Source organism: Coffea arabica, chromosome 6c, assembly GCF_036785885.1.
Source record: "Coffea arabica cultivar ET-39 chromosome 6c, Coffea Arabica ET-39 HiFi, whole genome shotgun sequence".
Classification (NCBI taxonomy): Eukaryota; Viridiplantae; Streptophyta; class Magnoliopsida; order Gentianales; family Rubiaceae; genus Coffea; species Coffea arabica.
The window spans coordinates 41,286,715-41,296,298 of record NC_092320.1 but is presented as its reverse complement, the minus strand read 5'-3'; positions in this window follow the sequence as shown (position 1 = coordinate 41,296,298).

Sequence of the window (9,584 nt, the reverse complement as noted above, 5' to 3'; positions counted from 1 at the left end):
AACTTCCAGGTAGCAATCCAAAGCTCTCTAATCAACCTTCGGCCATGGATTGTCATATTGTCACGTGACATAAGTGGCAGCAATGAAGTGAAATGCACTCCATACGAATCGCATGAATTTGCGCAAGTTGGGGTTGGTGAAGTAAGCTCGTGGTGACTAGCTTTTGGACATGTGAAGAAGCACGAACGTGCACCACTTGCAGCAGGAATAAGCACGAAATCGGGTTGCAAGTCTTTAGCCGTAGTTGGGAAATTGTGGATAGCGTTACAACCTATGAAAACAAAATAACCTTCAACTTGGAGCAATTCAGAAATCGGGTAAAGGACTAAAGGGACATTATTAGCTAGATGGTAAGAAGGTGTAGAACGAGATTTAAATGAGAAAACTCCCTTTGACACTTCGATATTCCTTCCACCAATTGATTCAACTTGAGATTCCAGTGCTAGTCCTTGACACATAGGTAAAGAACAAGAAGTAGAATCTGGAATTTCCCTTTTAAGATGAGCTCGAATGAATCCTCCAATGGCGCAGACATATTTGAATGGACATTGTTCCATGAATTGATACCAAAGAGATTTAGTTCCTAGAAGACCAACTCCATGGAAACTCGCAAAGTGTCCAAGTGACTTCGAGATGGAACATGCCATGATCAACTCTACTTGACCTTGTGTAACCTGCACAAAAGAAGAGGTGCTAAACAAAACACATGTTAGCCGGTTAGCAAACAAAATGGTCACACTTTCAGCCTTTGTAAACACGGCCAACTCCTCCTTTTTACTCTTCACTAAGGCCAAATTATTCTTGTCTTTTTCCACTCCATTCTTCTCGGACCATTGCTCACGCATTGTACATGAGGTTTGATTTTCAGTGTCTAGCTCATGTTCATGGCTCAGTTGTAACTCATTCATATTTGGCTCTTCAATCAACGAGGGACTAGGATGAATTTTCCCTTTATTACCACCGGTTGGCACATGGTTAAGTTGCTTCAGGTGTGAATCCAGCACTTGGCTAAGTCTTTCCATCATATTATCAATCAATGCTTTAGTCCGACTTCGGAATTTATCCTTTGATTCACGAAGCTTTGCCTCAATTCGAGAGTTCTCGAACGCCTTGCCTTGAACTGTCAAGGCACTTTGGAGATGAAACTTGTTTGTTTGAGGTTGACCTTGATTTAGATGCTCTATGCAAACTGCTTTGCTCCTTCTCATACTCATCACAATCTTGTTTATACCTTTCATATACACACAAAGCACGGTGGCGTTGCATCTCCTCCCGGAGTGAATGATACCCACGTTGTGAACGGGATTGCATGGAACTAGAGTACTTGGGGGTACTTCGCTTGGAACCTCTCCTCTTGAAAGATTCGGTCTCCATGGATTCTTGATTGTATGAGCAAGATGCGACTCCAGTGGGCATGACTATGTGACCTGCAAAACGGTTAGTAGAGCAAAGGAATTCCCCTCACGACACAAAAGCTCACGTGTATGCACTCATCACTCGTGTATCACTCAAAGCACTCAAATAAGCTTACCAAAATTCCTTACCTGTTGGTTTGGGTAGGTGAGAAATACTGCTCGAGTCCAGTAATCGTCACCGACTTTTTCCACAAGAATAATCAAGAGTGTAAGACACAAATGTGGGCGAAAATGAGGTGAAAAGGACAAATTTGGAAGGGATATTGGTGGTGGTCAGCAATGGTATGTGTGTCACAAAGAAAAGAAAACCCTAGCATTCTAAAGTGTAGGAATAGTTTCCTAAAGTGGATGAGAGATAATAGGAGAGTTTCCTAAAATAGATGAGAGAATATAGGAAAGTTTCCTAAAATGGATGAGAGACTATGGGAGAGTTTCCTAAAATAGATGAGAGAATATAGGAAAGTTCTCTAAAATGGATGAGAGAATATAGGAAAGTCTCCTAAAATAGATGAGAGAATATAGGAAGGTTTCCTAAAATGGATGAGAGAATATAGGAAGGTGTCCAAGTGTGAACAAGAGTTACCCAAGCTATCTACGTTAGTTTCCTAATGTGGTTTGGAAAACAAGTTGGTTTTTTTGGAAACTTCTTTAGAAGACCTTTCTTGTACAACTTTTGGAAACTTCCAATTTCTTCCCCAAGTGGACTTCGAGGCTGATTTGGTTGCTACCTTCCCCAACCAAAAAAATTCCAGAATTCCTCCTTGTTAAACCTTCCCAAGGTTGGCTATTTCCTTGTCAAACCCCCTCTCTCACAGCCGCACCCTTCTTTACAACAACTTCGGCCTTGACTCTCAAGAATTAAAGCAATTAAGTTCCCTCTTTCTTCCCTTTTCTTTCTTTTTTTTTTTGACTAACAACCACAACACAAAACAAGGTTTGGCCGAATGGAATCTCCTTCTTTTTCCAGATTTGGTTTCTGCCAATTCACACAAACAAGATGATACGAGTTAAGCTATGCCATTGGATTACACGAGCTCGAGCAGTTCATTCAGCTTCATCTCAGCAAAGTCATTATAAGGCGTGGGCACGCTTTATAAGCTCAAGTCGTCTGCCCATCTAATCACAATTATTGTTTTAGTTAAGTCGTTTGTAATAAGGGTTTTATGGTCCATAGCCTTGCTTTATTTACCTAAGCGATGACCTCATAAGGTTATTTACCTAAGCAATGACCTCATAAGGTTTGGTCAAGCCCACAATTTTTAGTCTTATGGAAATAGTCAAGCCTACAATTGTTAGTCTTAGTCAAGACCACAACTCAAGACTAGTTCCACATTTAGTTGTTCATCTCTATGTAAGGCTATAAATAGCCCACACTTCCAATGGTTTAGGCATTCAATCAATAAATCAGATTTTGAGAGTTTTCTTGGTTTCTCCAAGGCTTCTTGAATACCTTAGAATTTCTCTAGGTGTTCGTGACTTATCAATCTAGAATCGCACTAGGTTGTGGCGTCTTCTACCATTATACCAAGGTTCGTTAACCACGTGATTAACGGGTTGAGGTCATCCGCTTCAAACTTGGTGTCCTCTTGTCGATCCTGAAGCTAATCTTTTACGGGTTTCGTCACAAGGTTGGCGACGTTCGTATCAGTTGGTAATCAGAGCTAATTAAGAGGTATCACGTTATATCCTTTTTTTTTATTTACTTTTCGAGTCAAGTTGTTGAAAATTCTGTTTTCGTGTTCTAAGTTGCTATCCGCAATTTCCAGATTTGTTACTTCGTGTTCTTGCGTTATTTTTCCAGATTTGTTACGACATAAACTTGTGTCTAGTTGTTGTTAATTGCTGTGGTTAGCCTGGTTTGGTCCAGCCTTTTTTTTTTTGTGTCTTATTCTTGATTCCTTGTTTGAGTCTTCTTTCTATCCTGTTATATCCATTCAATTCCAGTCTTTTGTTCTATTTGATCATTCGAGGTTACTGTTCATCCGAAATAAATCAGTTTGTAGCAAGGGTTTTAGAGTCCTATCTAGTTATTACCTTGTGTTCTTGTTTACATACAAAAAAAAAAAAATAGCTGGCTAACCTTACAAAAATTCCTGGAAATCTGTCTTGATCAAAACTTGGGTTTCTTGAAGTTCCTGATTGTTTAAAACCACAATCTTGAAGTTCTTGGAACTTTAGTTGGGATTCTTGAAGACAACCAAAATCTGTCTTGATCAAATCGTGAAATCTTGGATTGTTTGGGGAGGAAATCATCTTCAATTTCGTGTTTCTTGAATTCTGGAAATTAACATCTTGAATTCTTGAAAGAATCTTGAAGTTTCTGGGTTTTGGGAATCAAATCTTGGTAAACAACAAGGCTGCAAAATTCCAGCTGCCAAAATCCTTGTCTTCACCACAATAATCTTCTTTCTTGACTAAGAACATTTTAGCCACGAAATTTGACTCTTCTTGGCTGATTAGAAAACAAAAACAAAGGAAGAAGAAGAACATTCAGCCTATTCAAGTCAAATTTTCCAACCTATTGAAGTCAAAATTTCCAACCTGTTCAAGTCAAATTTTCCACCCTTGTTCCCAAAAGGAACCAAATCAGTTCCAATCTTGAACTTGACCTTAGAATTTATGGGAACCAGCAAATAGGAAGACTAATCCTTGTTTCCAAAGGATTAAAGAAGAAAAGTCAGCCTTGGGTTTCCAAAACAGTCCTACCACAACACAAATTCATCTTCCATTCGGATTCCATCTTTGCAACCATTGGGGGATTTCTGTCCAATCATGAATTCTGGAAATTTTTGTGCATCATTAGGTCAGTTTTAAGTGTCATTCTGAATCCTCTAAGTGTCCATTTATCTACCAAAACATTGCCCAAAAATGCAGCAACCAGCAGCTCAAAATTCCAGTTTTGGGTAGAGTTTTGTCTAGGATCCTTAAAATTCAACTTTGAGTCATTCTTTGAGTCGTGGTCAGTCCCTTCATCCTTTATTTTTTTTTTTTCGTTCAAAGTGCTACAATCTTGTGACCCTGGTTGGTAAGTCGATCCACACTAGAAGGAGTTCTAACTTGTTCGAGGAGTTGACCGAGGAGCCTTGAAAATACCTTGGTGAGTTAATTAGAGTGTTTTAAACACTTGAGTGATACACGAGTGACGAGTGTAAACATGTGAGCTTGTGTGGCGAGGAAAAATATCTTTTGTTTCACTAATTTTTTGCAGGTTTCCTCATACATCATGGCGAATACGAGGCATTTAAAAGCTAGCTTACAACATCTTCTTCTTGATCCTAAGGGAGTCAAAGAAGTAGCATTACGTGGTGTAGATGAACAATTGGATATCGTCAAATCTCAGTTGCATGATTGGTTTTATACTCGTTGTGGTGTCAAAGATAAAACATGCAGCTTGGCCATTGATAAGAGTTGTGAAGTCAATCTTGCAAGCGCTATCATGGTTCACAAATTAAATCTTCCAACTATTGATCATCTTCAACCCTATAAGTTGCCGAGTGCTCATGGTGATGTTTGGGTTATTAAGCACACACTTGTACCTATTCAAATTGGCAAGTATGTGGATGAGGTGTTGTGTGATGTAGTCCCAATTCAAATAACACATGTGTTGCTGGGCAAGGCGTGGATGTTGAGGCGAGAAGTTAAATATGATGGACATACTAATAAGTATTCCTTCTTATTTAATGGTCGTCGTTCTGCACTTGTACCACTTATTTATGACCAACTTTGTACTGATCTAGCATACATGAAAAGTGAGCATGAGCATTATAGTATGAAAAAAGAGCTAGATGAGGAAATTGTGACTGATGAGGTAAAATCCGAGGGAGTTGAAAAGGAGAAAGAGGTTGAAAATAATGAGAGGAAAAATTTGGAAGTTACCAAAAGTTGTTTCAAGAAGATTACCAAAGGTTGTTTCAAGAAGGTTACCAAAAGTTGTTTCAAGAAGATTACCAAAAGTTGTTCAAGAGGAAAAGGATTTTCAAAAGGTTTCCAAAAACTAACTTGTTTCCAAAATCAATTAAGAAACTAAGTAAAGCACTTGGATAACTCTTTGTACTCACTTGGACACTCTCTCTTCTACCTTTTTAGGAAGCTTTCCCAAACTCCCTTATCCATTTTTTTTGGAAACTTTCCTAAATTCTCTCATCCATTTTTTAGGAAACTTTCCTAAACTCTCTCATCCACTTTTTTTTTGGAAACTTTCCTAAATTCTCTCATCCATTTTTAGGAAATTTTCCTAAACTCTCTCGTCCATTTTTTGGAAACTCACCTAAAATTCTCTCATCCACTTTAGGAAGCTCTCCTATATTCTCTCATCCACTTTAGGAAACTCTCCTAATTTTTAGGAACACTTCCCTACACTTTCTCCTACATCTTCGTGATTACTCTTGCGAAAGAAGTTGGTGACAATTATTTGGGCTTGAGCAGCATTTATCAACCACCTAATCCAACAGGTAAAGGTATTTGGTAAGTTCATTAGAGTGTTTTGAGTGACAAATACGAGAGTTGAGTGATACACGAGTGATGAGCACATACACGTGAGCTTGTGAGGAATCTCCTTTTCTTTGCTAACCATTTTTACAGGTCACGTAATCATGCCTAGGGGAGTTGCCTCTTACTCATACAGTCAAGAATTCTTGGAGAATGAGCCTCTCAAGAGGAGGGGTTCCAAGCGGCCTACTCCCAAGCACAATTCCATGGAAGATAGTTCACAACGTGAGTTTCGTTCACTCCGGGAGGAGATGGAACGTTACCGTGCTTCGTGTGTAGGTATAAACGAGATTGTGATGAATATGAGAAGGAGCGAAGAAGTTTGTGTCGAGCATCTAAATCGAGATCAATTTCAAGCAAACGAGGTTCATCTAAGAAGTGTCTTGACAATCAAGACGAGGAGTTTGAGAATTCTCGAATTGAGTCAAAGCTTCGTGAAGCAAAGAATGAATTCCGAAGTCGGACTAAAGCATTGGTTGATTCTATGATGGAAAGACTTAGCCAAGTGTTGGATTCCCACTTGGAGCAACTTAACCATGTGTCAACCGGTGATAATAAAGGGAAAATTCATCCGAGTCCCTCGTTGATTGAAGAGCCAAATATGAATGAGTTACAACTGAGCCATGCACATGAGCTAGACAATGAAAATCCGAACTCAAGTGCAATGAATGAACAAATGTCCAAGAAGAATAAAGTGGGGAAAGGCGAGAATACTTTGGCCGTATTGATGAGTAAAGAGGAGGAGTTGGCCATGTTCGCAAAAGTTGAAAGTGTGGACGTTTTTGTTTGCTAACACGCTAACATGTGTTTTGGTTAGTACCTCTTCGTTTGTACAGATTAAACAAAGTCAAGTAGAGTTGGCCATGGCATGTTCCATTCCCACGCCACTTGGACACTTTGCGAGTTTCCATGGAGTTTGTCTTCTAGAAGCTAAATCTCTTTGGTCTCAATTCATGGAACCATGTCAACTCAAACCTGTCCACACCATTGGAGGATTGATTCGAGCTCATCTTAAAGGGGAAATTTTGGATTCTACTGCTTGTTCTCTACCTATGGTTCATTCCTCACCTTTGCCTTGTTTTGAGCATGTTACTAGCACCAACTCTTGTCGCTCCCATGTAGGTGTTGAAGAGAAGTGTAAAGGACTAGCACTGGCATCTCAAGTTGAATCAATGGGTGGAAGGAATATTGAAGTGTTAAAGGGAGTTTTCTCATTTAAATCTTGTTCTACACCTTCTTACCACCTAGTCAATAATGTACCCTTAGTTCTTTACCCGATTTCTGAATTGTTTTAAGTTGAAGGTTATTTTGTTTTCATAGGTTGTAACGCTGTCCACAATTTTCCAACTATGGTTAAGGACGTGCAACCCGATTTCGTACTTATTCCTGCTGAAAGTGGTGCACGTTCATGCTTCTTCCCGCATCCACAAGCTGGCTACCATGAGCTGACTTTACCAACTCCAACTTGCGCAAATTCATGCGATTCGTATGGAGTGCGCGTCACTTCATTGCTGCCACTTATGTCAGGATCCATGGCCGAAAGTTGATTAGAGAGCTTTTGATTGCTACCTTACACAAGTTCTTTCCTATCTTGGCGCATGTCCTTGTTTGAGAGCCTCATGAAACTGACCAAACGGCATTTAACTTGGCTCGTGACCTTTCATTTGTTCCCAACGTGGCTGACCTCCAAACGCACTATCGATTTGATTTGTCATACTACTAACTCTTGTTAGTATCATCTAGATTTGAGGACAAATCCTTCTCAAGAGGAGGGGACTGATGTGTGCACGAGCCTCGGCCCACGCAATGACCCAGTCCGAGTCCCATTGGGCCCAGTCACGCGTGTACGGGCCAAGCTCTTCATAAAATCACTCCAAGTTCTGGTTAGAGTTGTCCAAGACCAACATGGAGTTCACAAAGATATTGAGGCTTGGAGAGAGACAATCGAGCCATTTACACCATGATCCAAGCCCACAAAGAGTCAAGCGGGCCACCAAGAGAATAAGGCCTTAGGCCCCATCAATTAGTTAGCAATTAGTTAATGATTAAGTAAGAGCATGGGCCGACTTTTTCCTTTTCCTAGCCTTTGGTTTTAGTCACTTTAGCCTATAAATAGGCTTTCCTTGTAAGGTTTAAGGGTCAGAACTTTTATCAATAAAATTGTCTTATTTTCGTTCCTTCTTCTAAGAAGAGTGTTCGAGCCTTTTACTTGCTTTGGCAAGGGTTTTGAGCAATCTTGCGTCTCGTCCTAGATTGTTCTACCGACCTATCCCGTGGAGAAGCCACCTTCATTGGAGTCGTCGTACTGCCGTCTTGAATCCAATCGTGTCGTCCGTTTGGTTCTAGATCTCGCAATTCCAAGCGTTGGACATCCTCGCTAGATCCTTGGACAAACGTGCTACGTGTCTCGAAACAAGTTGATCGAGGAACTTTTCAGTTGGCTTCAGAGCTTTGGTAGAGGTATCTTTCGTTATATCCTTATTTTTTCGTAGTTGTGTCGTAGGGTCTTTGTGCTTCGTCCGCTGCCTTGTTAAAAAAAAAAAAAGTCACTATTCACCGACTGTTCACCCGACACTGTTCATCATACTGTTCACCGACACTGTTCATAGTTACTGTTTATCCGAATACAAATCTGTCCAGTCTTGTTGTTTGTGTTATCCAACTTGCTTACTTGGTTTTCAAATCTGGAGTTTGGCAAAACTTGTTGGAATTTTGTGAATCTTGAAGAGAACTTGCAATAATCTTGAGCTTCTTGAATTCTTGACCACAATCTTGAAATTTCTGAAGTTCCTAACAACTTCCTTGAAAGTTCTTGAAAGATCTTGGAGTTCTTGGTAGTTATTATTTGTGGACTTCCTTGTTTTGTGTCGTGGTTGATAGTTGTAGTCAAAAAAAAAAAAAAAAAGGAATCGGTTGGCAAGAGAAAAAAAAAAGGAAGGGAAAGAAAGGGGCAACCGAATTGTTTTGAATAGGGAACCAAATCTGATTTGTGCAATCTTTCTTGGAGTAGAATTTGGAAGTTACCAAAAGTTGTTTCAAGAAGATTACCAATGGTTGTTTCAAGAAGGTTACCAAAAGTTGTTTCAAGAAGATTACCAAAAGTTGTTCAAGAGGAAAAGGATTTTCAAAAGGTTTCCAAAATCTAACTTGTTTCCAAAATCAATTAAGAAACTAAGTAAAGCACTTGGATAACTCTTTGTACTCACTTGGACACTCTCTCTTCTACCTTTTTAGGAAGCTTTCCCAAACTCTCTTATCCATTTTTTTTGGAAACTTTCCTAAATTCTCTCATCCATTTTTTAGGAAACTTTCCTAAACTCTCTCATCCACTTTTTTTTTGGAAACTTTCCTAAATTCTCTCATCCATTTTTAGGAAATTTTCCTAAACTCTCTCGTCCATTTTTTGGAAACTCACCTAAAATTCTCTCATCCACTTTAGGAAACTCTCCTATATTCTCTCATCCACTTTAGGAAACTCTCCTAATTTTTAGGAACACTTCCCTACACTTTCTCCTACATCTCCGTGATTACTCTTGCGAAAGAAGTTGGTGACAATTATTTGGGCTTGAGCAGCATTTATCAACCACCTAATCCAACAGGTAAAGGTATTTGGTAAGATCATTAGAGTGTTTTGAGTGACAAATACGAGAGTTGAGTGATACACGAGTGATGAGCACATAC